The 12,902-nt window shown below is 43.0% G+C and overlaps 1 long non-coding RNA gene across 1 annotated transcript; it reads right to left on the minus strand.

The window, feature by feature from the left end:
• Nucleotides 1-9,608: 9,608 nt before the first annotated feature.
• LOC138975819 (uncharacterized) lies at nt 9,609-12,524 on the minus strand. Its single transcript, XR_011458763.1, has 2 exons — nt 12,029-12,524; nt 9,609-11,662 (listed from the first exon to the last, which is right to left on the minus strand). It is a non-coding gene; the product is annotated as an uncharacterized lncRNA (long non-coding RNA).
• Between the last annotated feature and the right edge of the window lie 378 nt (nt 12,525-12,902).

The following is a 12,902-nucleotide window of genomic DNA, read 5'->3' on the forward strand; positions in this document are numbered from 1 at the left end:
TCTGTTATATAGAGTTTCAAAACTATCGTTAACTGTTAAATAGAGTTTCGAAACTATCGTTAACTGTTATTTAGAGTTATAATATATCAATAGCGCGTTTGTGCGCGCTATTGCTAAAACTATGAATAACAGATAACGAGGGTTTCGCAAAACGGCGGCATGGTGCGCGCAAGTGATATTACTATCGTTAACTGTTATATAGAGTTTTTAAAAATAGCGATGGCGTGGTCGGATGTTTTGATGCCGGCAAAATGGCTGCTGAACGTTTCGTTCGAGCAGAGACATGTCTCTGGTTCGAGCGAATTTGCACTAAATTACTACAACATGATTTAGTAGATCAGGGATCGCGTTTACGCACGATTTTTGCGTATTTGACGCATTTTAAAAGTCGTTGGCGCGTTTTTTTCGCCGCGCCGCGTAAGCCATACGCAAAAATATTGTAACTTTTTCTTGTCTTCACGCAGTGCTTTTGCTCTGACTTAATAATCACCCGATCCTGAAACTGACTATAGGGCTCGAGAAGTGACGACACACATGAAATCTGCACGTCAAAACTAAAGTCTGTTTCTTTTTGCATCGAAGTATCGCAAACGAACGTAACGAGGGTATTACCAGATAATGTCTTGTCGGATAATGAAACAGACATTAGCTGCTCTCCCATCTCGCGCTTCCAAAAGGCGGAAAGTGTGTCTAGTCGTATTAGAGCGGGAAACAAACTCGCAAGGCCCGAAGGTTGGAGACAGCAGGGGTGTTATTCGACAGGCGTGCGCGGAGTTCGACAGGAAAACTCGCCGTATTTAGGTAAGGAGTGTCTTTAAGTCTTTCGTGCGTGTTTTGTTTGTGTCTGTACGTGTGTTCGTAGTACGCAAAAATATTGGTCCGTGACGCGTTTTTTTCGTTTCGTTGCGTATGACTTACGCGTTTTTTAAAAAGCTAGCGCGATCCCTGGTAGATCATATTCAACTAACTGTCGTCTGATAAGTCCATCATTTCGCTGCTTCGTTTAATCAAGTAATCAAATCTTCGTTACAGCTAGGACGCTTCCTGTTTTCACAGAAATATTGGTCAGTGTCAGCTTGACCCGTTCTAGCTACCGCGCTGTGTGCGGGTCAGTTTGTACACATACGGCTGGCATGCATGCAGTGGGCAACGGTACACGATGCGAAAGCATGCAGTGTTTTCCAAAACGCGCCTTGGGGGATGTCACTCGGGAAACACGTTGTTTTGTGTTTGTTTTGAAAAAAACCCACTGTTTTGTGTAATGCGTCATGGTCTTTTCCGCGAATATTCAGTAGGCCTACCGTCTTCAAACCGCACACGTGGAAAACGGTACGGCCGAAAGTACAAATGATAAAGCTAATATTAAACAAACTCAACAATGATTTGAGAAGACGACAACAGAAGAACGGTCACTAACTAAATAATGTTGTAGTTTTTTAAATTATGTTTCTAGTTTCATACCCTCGAATGGAGAAACGGTGACTGCTGTTCAGATGTGTTTCCTGCATGCAGCAAACATCAATATTTTGTTGCTTCAGAAAATTCTGAAGGTCAATTTTCTTGTTCCTCACCCCCTCAGCATTCCAGTGCATGACTTTGATCTGGTAGCCGGTAGCTCTACTCCGCCCATCCCCGGCCACGTCAGATGGGTGGGAGTCGCCAGTCGCATTGGGTGGGCCCCTTTGAGGCTGAGGGCCCGGCACCGTCTTCACCTGGCTGCGATCCATGAAGACGACACCATCACGTTGATTCGTTGATGACACAACCATTTGTCGAGGATAGCGTAGGCACCCGGTCTGCTCCCCGCCTAAAAAAGGCCAGTGCCGTTCCGTCTTCGAGGGACTGCGTGGGTTTCATTTCGGAGTTTTCCTTCTCCTAGACGAGTTTCCTTCCATGGATGATGAGCCTCCTCTACCCTCGTTTTGAATTCAGAGTGGTCTTCTCTTAGGATAGCTGCCTGCCAGGGTTGACGAGCCTATCCTGCCCGGCTATTTGACCCATAGCTGGAGGTTGGTTCGTGGGCACCTGGGCGTTTCCACACACCGGTGGGCCCGCATGCCGCACGTCTAGGGGCCAACCTCCTCCGAGTCCTTGTAGTCTAGCCTGGGGCCTTGCGGTACCCAGTTTACGCCTGTCGCCGCGATGGAGGCACTACATAGGGCTTGTTGTGGAGAGGTTATTGTACTGGCAGGAGAGACTGACGCATTCTGCTCTCTTTTCGCATTGTCCTAAAAAGGACAGACGGTGCTAGCCAGCGGTGAGGGCTGAGAGCGAGAAGTGACAAGCACAAGACACTTCGCCAACACACTAGACACGTCACACAACCGTTTGGCAGACTATGTTTCTAGTTAAAATGTACATTTCGTAGCAAAAAGACAGTTTTGCAATGGCATTTCAGGGTTTTCCCATTTGGGAACGATACCAACGCGCTTTTGATAAAACTATCGTTAGCTGTTATATAGAGTTTCTGAAACTCTATATAACAGATAACGATAGTTTCGAAACTCTACATAACAGTTAACGATAGTAATATCAATTTGGCGCACCATATTAATTGTATTGTTGTGCTTGTAGTTAGACCAGGTGAGTGCACTAGCGCTATAGCATCAACACTGGAGGGTCTCTCAATGAATATATATTTCAAAACAGTCAATAATGGACACTACTCTGTTCCATGGATAGGGAAGGAACTGTGGCGGTATACTTGTCTTTATACTTTGCCTGTCTGGCCAGAAAACAAGTGGCTGCAGTCTGTGGTAGTGGTACATGATATGCACAGTCTCGTGAAAAACTTTGCTGGCAGATGTTCTTGACACAGAAAAGATGTATGCCAGGTGTTGCAGAGGTGTGTTAAGGCGTATATATGCATGAATGAGAGCTTGAAACTGTGTCAGTGCTCTGCGCGAGTGTGTTGGCAAATGCGATGCAAGAAAATCGGGGATATAGCTCAGTTGGTAGCGTGCTGGATTTGTATTCAGTTGGCCGTTGTCAGCGCGAGTTCGATCCCAGGTTCGGCGGAAATTTATTTCAGAGTCAACTTTGTGTGCAGACTCTCTTCGGTGTCCGAACTCCCCCCCCCTTGTACACTACATTGGGTGTGCACGTTAAAGATCCCACGATTGACAAAAGGGTCTTTCCTGGCAAAATTGCTTAGCCACATTTAATAATTGTCTACCTATACCCGTGTGACTTGGAATAATAGGCCGTGAAAGGTAAATATGCGCCGAAATGGCTGCAATCTACTGGCCGTATAAAATTTCATCTCACACGGCATCACTGCAGAGCGCCTAGAACTGTACCCACGGAATATGCGCGATATAAGCCTCATTGATTGATTGATTGATTGATTGAAAATCAAATAATGTAACAAGTGTGAAGAAATTAGAAATCCCAGTAAAATATCGTACAGTATCGTCATTGTCCCTCAAAGATTCAAGTGTCATTTTTTTCTTGGCAAGTTCGTCTTTAAGTTTCCGAGTTTCTAGCACCAGCCTGTTAAGTTCATCCCGTAGCTGCTTTTCTTCATCTTTAGAAATACAGGCAAAATTGTCATAGGTTTCAGTCTGGCAATAAGTACCGCCACAGTCACCTCTCTCGGGAAGAGGAGCAGCCAGTTCTGCTGTATCCGAAGTACCTTCACCGTCGCCATCACCAGCATCCTCTGCTAAATTAGGGTGAGAAGGACAAGGAGTTGACTCACTCCCCACAAGCTTCTTCCTCTCCTTCAGTCCTTGAGTCTCTGGTACTGTCCTTGTTGGCTGTCAGGCTGTGTCCCTGCACCATACCCAAGTTTCAAAGTAGGTGTCCAGCTCGGACTGTTTACTTCCCACAGATGGTTGCCCTGCAGAAAAAATCAAAGGCAAATGTATTGTAAATTATGGATTGGGAGTTATTTTAAAAATAAGTCGCCCAAACAAAATGAATGAGTAAATCTCGACACAGATCTACCCTTTAAAACTGAACTATAAAGTTGTATCAACAATGACCATTTAGTGTTCAAATAAATTCTGATTATCAAATCCAAGTATTTCACACATATGGCATTCTCACAAGTCATGGTTTTGGGCAACCATGATAAGTTGTTACACTGAGAGTAAGTGTAAGACTGACTCACTCAGTCATAGACTGCACTCGGTGCAGGACTGACCGACTGTCCGCACACTACTGTACCATTACAACACAGCTTGCATAAAACACAGACTAACCAAGGCAGGTGAACAAAAGCATGAGTACTTACCATTGACAAAATGATCAGAGCACACGTAATAATCTCCTAGCTGTTGATTCAAAGTTGAAATTCTTCAGCTGAAGCTGTGCCAACCATTCTCGCCGGCGTCGTGCAGTCAAAAAGACTCAAATCCCTTGTCTCTTTGCCCTTTCCGTTGACAACAAAGAAAAGAATCTTCTGTCCCTATCTCTATCTTGTCTGTTATGGCAATGTTTAACACTACAACTGGAGACCATGTCGATAAATGCGAGAGATTCAGAGTGCAGATTTCGCGTGTTGCCTTCTCGCGAGTTCCGCCGGAATGCCAGAGGCAAGGCCGGACAACTCTGCACACGACTGTGTGACGTCATCGCGTCAGAGCTCATACCAAGTTGTGGTGTGTTGTGTAACCTACAGATAACAAAAAGTTTAATCATGCAGTAAGAGAAATGGAAAGAGAAACAAACAGTTTTTGTTGAGACAGAACAGAACACTTAGGACGGAAAACTTTTTTTCAACAACTTCCAGGGAGAGAATGCAAACACTAAACACTCCCGGTCATGACCTTGACCTTTTGTTTGTTTTCGCATTCAGTTCTTTTCGTACGGCAATTTCAGCTTGTAAAATAAACAAATTTACGAACATTTTCTGATAAATAATGTTTGGAGATACCTTGTATTGAATTATAGTATATACACAAAGAAAAAAAATGAAGCTTAGAAGTCAATTCTTGATTCCCCTAAATAATGAAAACTGCTTTCCCTAAACAATGAATTGTTTACGTAAATAATTCATTGTTTACGTAAATAATGATTTATTTAGAAACATTGCTCATTGTTTATAAACAATGTAATATAAGTCTAAATAATATATTGTTTACGTAAATAAATCATTATTTACGTAAACAATGAATTATTTACGTAAATAATTCATTGTTTACGTAAATAATGATTTATTTAGAAACATTGCTGATTGTTTATAAACAATGTAATATAAGTCTAAATAATATATTGTTTACGTAAATAAATCATTATTTACGCAAACAATGAATTATTTACGTAAACAATGAATTGTTTAGGTAAATAATGAATGGTTTACGTAAATAAAAAATTATTTAGAATTGTTTTACATTGTTTATAAACAATTACTTATTTAGCACATGAGCTTCTAAATAATGATTATTTAGCTAAAACTGGTGAAAAAAACATGAAAAAGTATTCAAATAATTATTTGACAAACGGAATGCCATACTGTCTCAACAAAAACTTTCTCTTTCCATTTCTCTTACTGCATGATTACACTTTTTTTTTTTATCTGTAGGTTACACAACACAACACAACTTGGTATGAGCTCTGACGCGATGACGTCACACAGTCGTGTGCAGAGTTGTCCGGCCTTGCCTCTGGCATTCCGGCGGAACTCGCGAGAAGGCAACACGCGAAATCTGCACTCTGAATCTTCCGCATTTATCGACATGGTCTCCAGTTGTAGTGTTAAACATTGCCATAACAGACAAGATAGAGATAGGGACAGAAGATTCTTTTCTGTTCCATTTGTTGTCAACGGAAAGGGCAAAGAGACAAGGGATTTGACTGCACGACGCGGGCGAGAATGGTTGGCACAGCTTCAGCTGAAGAATTTCAACTTTGAATCAACAGCTAGGAGATACGTGTGCTCTGATCATTTTGTCAATGGTAAGTACTCATGCTTTTGTTCACCTGCCTTGGTTAGTCTGTGTTTTATGCAAGCTGTGTTGTGATGGTAGTGTGCGGACAGTCGGTCAGTCCTGCACCGAGTGCAGTCTATGACTGAGTGAGTCAGTCTTACACTTACTCTCAGTATAACAACTTATCATGGTTGCCCAAAACCATGACTTGTGAGAATGCCATAGGTGTGAAATACTTGGATTTGATAATCAGAATTTATTTGAACACTAAATGGTCATTGTTGATACAACTTTATAGTTCAGTTTTAAAGGGTAGATCTGTGTCTAGATTTACTCATTCATTTTGTTTGGGTGACTTATTTTTAAAATAACTCCCAATCCATAATTTACAATACATTTGCCTTTGATTTTTTCTGCAGGGCAACCATCTGTGGGAAGTAAACACCTACTTTGAAACTTGGGTATGGTGCAGGGACACAGCCTGACAGCCCAACAAGGACAGTACCAGAGACTCAAGGAGAGGAAGAAGCTTGTGGGGAGTGAGTCAACTCCTTCTCACCCTAATTTAGCAGAGGATGCTGTTGATGGCGAAAGTGAAGGTACTTCGGATACAGCAGAACTGGCTGCTCCTCTTCCCGAGAGAGGTGACTGTGGCGGTACTTACTGCCAGACTGAAACCTATGACAATTTTGCCTGGATTTCTAAAGATGAAGAAAAGCAGCAACGGGATGAACTAAACAGGCTGGTGCTAGAAACTCGGGAACTTAAAGACGAACTTGCCAAGAAAAAAAATGACACTTGATTCTTTGAGGGACAATGACGATACTGTACGATATTTTTCTGGGATTTCTAATTTCTTCACACTTGTTACATTATTTGATTTTCTTGCATGGCATTTGCCAACACACTCGCGCAGAGCACTGACACAGTTTCAAGCTCTCATTCATGCATATATACGCCTTAACACACCTCTGCAACACCTGGCATACATCTTTTCTGTGTCAAGAACAACTGCCAGCAAAGTTTTTTCACGAGACTGTGCATACCATGTACCACAGACTGCAGCCACTTGTTTTCTGGACAGACAGGCGAAGTATAAAGACAAGTCTACCGCCACAATTCCTTCCCTATCCATGGAACAGAGTAGTCATCTTGAACACACACGGCCAGTACCGTGTAACTGGCCTTGGCACGGAACGATCCAAGGGAGGCAATCTCAGTCATCTCAAAGAGGGAAATCCAAACGCAATCCGCTTTGTTCGATTTTATGGGCTTGGACGATAGAGAAAAATAAGAAAAGCAAAAGCTGGAGTCCAGTCTGGACGAAACTGCTATCAAGAACGCAGAATTGCTTTTTCTGAGTTTTTTTTTAGCCGTAAGCACCATGTTTATCGGAGCAGGAAACTCTTCCATAGTGAGGCCCCTTTGTTGGTTTCACTGCGGCCGCATTGTGAACAGCAGTTAAACATGGCGCTTACGGCTAAAAAAAAACTCAGAAGAAATTAATTCTGCGTTTTTGATAGCAGTTTCGTCCAGACTGGACTCCAGCTTTTGCTTTTCTTATTTTTCTCTATCGTCCAAGCCCGTAAAATTGAACAAAGCGGATTGCGTTTGGATTTCCCTCTTTGAGATGACTGAGATTGCCCCCCTTGGATCGTTCCGTGGCAAGGTCAGTTGCACAGTACATGTACTGGCCGTGTGTGTTCAAGATGCAGAGTAGTGTCCATTATTGACTGTTTTGAAATATACTAGCGGAAAAAAGTTAAGGACGGTTCACACACGCAATCACAGCAAAAGAACGAATGAACATATCGTACGGAAATTTGGAACACGTTTACTTCAGTCAATGTGCAACGCAACCGCAAAATTTGGGTTTATTTCATCGAGCCGATTCGGTTATTCATGTCCACAAACAGCAGAGGGGTCACAAATAAACATAACAAGTCTTTCATGAGGTCAATAATGGGTGTGTCCGCCACGTTTGCGCTCAAGTTCACCACACCTTGACCGCATAGAGTTCATAAGCTTCGTGAAAAAGGCCCGTGGAATGGCCTGCCACTCCTGTTGGAGCATCTGCAGCAGCTGCTGCAGGTTTCTGGGAGGCTGGTGGTTGGCCCTCACCTGCCTGTCCAGTTCGTCCCATACATGCTCTATGGGGTTCATGTCTGGCGAACAGGCAGGGAAATCCATCCTGACGACCCCGGTTTGCTGGATGTAGTCGTTGACAAGCCTGGCCCTGTGAGGAGTAGCATTGTCATCCTGAAACACGGCGTTTGGGCCAATCTGCTGCAGGGTCGGCAAGACAATAGGGGCGAGAATTTCGTCCCTGTAGCGTTGACCAGTGAGATTCCCGACCACATGGTACAGGGGGGTGCGTTGATGAAGGCTGAAGCCCCCCCCCCCCCAAACCATGACAGAGCCCCCGCCGAAGGCCACCCTCTCATGCACTGTGTCTTCTTCATAACGCTCGCCCTCACGCCTCCAGACCTTGCGCCGGCCGTCAGAATGGTACAGGTTGAACCCGGACTCGTCACTGAATAGGACCTGAGCCCAGTCCCGGCGCGTCCATCTCAAGTGGCGGCGACTCCAGGCCAGACGAGCCCGGCGATGAGCCTGTGTCAGCAGGGGACGCACAGCAGGACGACGACTCCGCAGCCGGGCGTCATGCAGGCGGTTGCCGATGGTCCTCCCACTAACGTTGATGTTAGTGGCCTCCCGTAACTGCCCTCTGATGACCTTGCAGGTGGTGGCCCGGTGCTGCAGCGCCTGCCGTTGGATGAAACGGTCTTCCCTAGGAGTAGTCTTTTTGGGGCGACCCGACCTGGGCCTCTCCTCGACATTGTTTGTCGTCTGGAACCGTTGCTTCAGCCTTACAATGACTGAATGCGATACCCCAAGTTGCCTGGCCACTTCGCACTTGGATACGCCGTCATGGAGCCAGGCAATTGTTCTTCCTCGGTTGAATGTTGTCAGCTTCCGTCTGGCAGGCATGGTGAGGAGATGGCAGCTCGCAGAAAATCGGCGGCTTATAAAGCCGAGTTCGTGATCACAATTCACACTCGAAGGATTGTCCTTGCATGTGCACAACAATTTTGCCATGTTACCTGCCTTATTCTACCCGTGCGCACGCCAAACAACAGCCTACTTTTTGGCGATTTTGCTATTTTAGTCACGTGCTGCAGCTCTGCGCCCGGGAGTCCCGTGCAGTTTTCCTGCTAACACAGCATAACCTACCCATTGGTGTGTAGCATGCGACAGCCATTTGATTTTGCTGACGAAAGAACAGGGTGTTTTAAACAAATGAAAGTCAGCGGGGAAATCAGTGGCCCGTCCCTAACTTTTTTCCGCTAGTATATATTCATTGAGAGACCCTCCAGTGTTGATGCTAGTGCACTCACCTGGTCAAACTACAAGCACAACAATACAATTAAATACCTAATATCAATTACACCTCGAGGCCATAATTCTTTTATTTCTAAAGGGTGGGGTGGGCTTTCAAGTGACAAGCACATAACTGCAAGTAGTGGGTATCTAGACAATATTGTACAACATGATGTGATTTTGGCCGACAGGGGATTTGACATTAATGAACTAGTGGCTATGAGAGGTGCACAAGTGAAAATCCCTGCCTTTACAAGAGGGAAGAGTCAGCTTACAGCTTATGAGATAGTCAACACGCAAACTAGCTAATCTGAGAATTTATGTTGAACGAGTTATCGGTATTCTTTGTGGAAAGTACAAAATTCTGAACTCTGATATTCTGACTGATCTTTTGTTTGCAAGGGAAGAGGAAGAAGTGGTAACACTGGACAAAATAGTCACTGTATCATCTGGGCTTGTCAATGTTTGCACTGGTATCATGTGATTCTTGCTGTGACGCTGCATAAACACAGCCTCGTGAACTGAAGGCATTGTTTAGACTAGAGAATATGTTAATTAAACTGTGGTGTGTTGTATCTGATTCTGATGTCTCGCATGAGCAGTAGCAATAGTCTTTCTGTTATGTTTTCATTGGACGGAATCTTGAATTTGAAGATAAAGGCATTGTTTAAAGAATGTGTTAATTAAACTGTGGTGTATTGTATCTGATTCAGGTGTCTCACATGAGCAGTAGCAACAGTTTTTCTGTTATCATGTTTTCACTGGATGGAATCTTGAATTTGAATATACATGTGTATATATGATCTGACCTGCTGCTACTTCCTTCCAATTCAAGAGCAGATTTCACTCTTTCTATAACACACACACACACACACACACACACACACACACACACACACACACACACGCACACACACACACACACACCACTTTAACATACACTTTGAAATCATTTTGCATAAATGTGACATGTATTGACACAACTGACAAAGGTTGAATTATGCTGATTAACCTCAAAATAGCTCTACACAGGAAACAAGATAAGGAGCATTGAAAAATTAAATGGCCTACACTTGAAATGCGAGCACACATTTAAACTACCAATAACATGCAACTGCAAGCAACACTGAACATACCACTACTGGTATTGCAGGTATGAAGCCAAAGTGAAGAGAACACTTTCACTAAATGTTCAAAATTGAAATAACATACTGTGGGAATGTGAGTCATTAACTATTCATTATGATCAATAGACCTGTGCGCTTTTTTGCAGAAATAAGTGTGTTCAATTTTGTTGTCATCAAAACAGAACTAGTTGATAATAGAAACTAACTTTCAGTTCCACTGCCAATTTAAACACTGTATTACTTGACTGTACTGATGCAGAACTACGCTGGACCACACACTCTTATTTGTTCCCTAAATCAAGCAGCCAATCCGTGTCACTGGAAACATTGCACAAGGAGAATGAACAATATACCTGGCTGAATAAGTTGATAATCAAACTGCTCATGATTCTTTGTTATTCACAGCAGTGGATGTAAAACAATCACAAAATAAGGTCCTGTATGCATCATAATTTATACTTGTAGCACTTGATTTTGTATTGTGGTCGGTGATCCTAAACAAAATGTATGTCTACATCTGTGCATGATTTTACTTTAAGAATAAAATGAAACAAGAATGGAACAATTGATGACTTCTCTGTGAGTGTGAACTGTGATTTAAAACATTACATGCTCTCTTTTCTCTCCCTCTCTTCTTCTGCGTTCGATGTATTCTCTCCCTCTCTACAACTTTACTACTGCCACTTTCTATGTGTACAGTCATACATGATGTTTGTTTTCCCACACACATGAGCAAGCGAGTCTGGCATTGTCACTGTTTCTTGCTGCGTTTCACGGCTGGTGTTTGCAGCTGCTCCTGGTTCACATCCACTGCTTGTAGAGGCTCAGCTTCTCTGTCCAGCCAGTTTCCAACTAGCTCTGGAAGAACTGCGAGTCTGAACACTTTCAAAGCTTTCTCCACACACATTGCCCAAAAATCACAGTCAGGCAATACTCGGACAATAACTTTATCCACAGTAGTCCACACCATGAAATCGCAGTAGGAGGAACTGGTCATAACAATCTGGCACTGTACTTGACTAAAGTATGGGTGGTCTTTGCGCAGACAAAGCATCCCCTCACTGTTAGATTCCAAACAGAAATGGCGGTCTGCCACAGCACACTCAACAGCTGACTCCTTGAAGGCGAAGGGACGTGTGTGCAGGTTTCTCCAACTCCGGCCATGCCGGTTTCTCCAACTCCGGCCATGCAGGTACAGTGTGCTGCCAGTATGTTGCCATCAGAAGTGGCGATGATCCAAGGAGAAAGTGCTGGTTCATTAAGGCGTTGTGAATGAAGAATCTGAAAAATAAATTGAAGGTCGCACAAATCAGCATTCAGCTAGGTCAATCGAATGAATATAACTCTAAGACGCACATAATGTGCTTTACAATAACCTTAACAATGAAAAGTAAACAACAGATTTTTAACGGAATATGAACATGAAGCTCATTATAAATTTATATAATATTTTGCAAGCTATTTCAAAATATAAATATATTCAAGACTATCTACAGCTTTTGTCGTAGTCCAGAATACAAACTGAAGCGAAGAATATATCAAAGACAAAGCCTCAACACAATATCCTGAACTGCAACTTGTGATATCAGCAACACAAGACAGAGAACACTCACGTTCATTCATTATAAACTGAAAGCACATTCTTACCTTTGCAGAAATGACAGAGTTCTGACAGCCATCAGGGCTGTAGCACTTGACATCCCTCACCCAGCCAGAGACAAAAAGTCGGTAGGAATCAAAACTGTTGTAAGCTTTTCAGCTGCTCACATGTGTATCTGTATGCACTCTTGCCAAGCACAAAATAATTTACGATGTTGATGTAACTCAGCTCTGGCAGATCGTCCGGATTTGCTGACCAGCACCTGGTTGAGAATGTCATACGGATCATTCCCGTCAATCTCCAAAATCTTCTGGTGGTATCGCCGCCTCTCCTCTGGTAACAATCGCTCAGAATATTTTCGCTTCTCGCCCGATCGCAATGTTTTGCATGAGGCCTGTGCATGAGGCAAGGGAAGTCACTCCAGATTCTTCTCGGAACGCGTCGGAGGCATTGTTTCCCGTTTTTCAACGGTTCACAGCTGTTTTTACTTTTCTCTTTGAAATGAAACGATGAAAGGAAGAGAAATGGAAAGACAGGCATGTTGTTGGGATATAAACAGAACAGAGAACATAAGGGGAAAAAAACTGTGTTTCAACAACTTCAAGCAAGAAAATGCAAACACTAAACACTCCCGGCAGGGAAATACCTTAATTGACCTTGACCGTTGACTGTGTATGAGATCAGTTATTTTCGTACTCGGCTTGTAAAATAAATAAAATAATATCCAAACAACAGCTATTTTAAGATAAGAGTGTGTGGAGAGACCTTGTATTCAATTATAGTAATCACTGAAAGACATAAAACTTAGTTCAGAAGCGAATCCTAGAAACCCCTAAATAATGGAAAATGTGTTGGCTAAACAATTCATTGTTTACGTAAATAATTCATTGTTTACGTAAATAATGATTTATTTAGCAACAT

The sequence above is a fragment of the Littorina saxatilis genome, linkage group LG9 (assembly GCF_037325665.1).
Source record: "Littorina saxatilis isolate snail1 linkage group LG9, US_GU_Lsax_2.0, whole genome shotgun sequence".
Lineage (NCBI taxonomy): Eukaryota > Metazoa > Mollusca > Gastropoda > Littorinimorpha > Littorinidae > Littorina > Littorina saxatilis.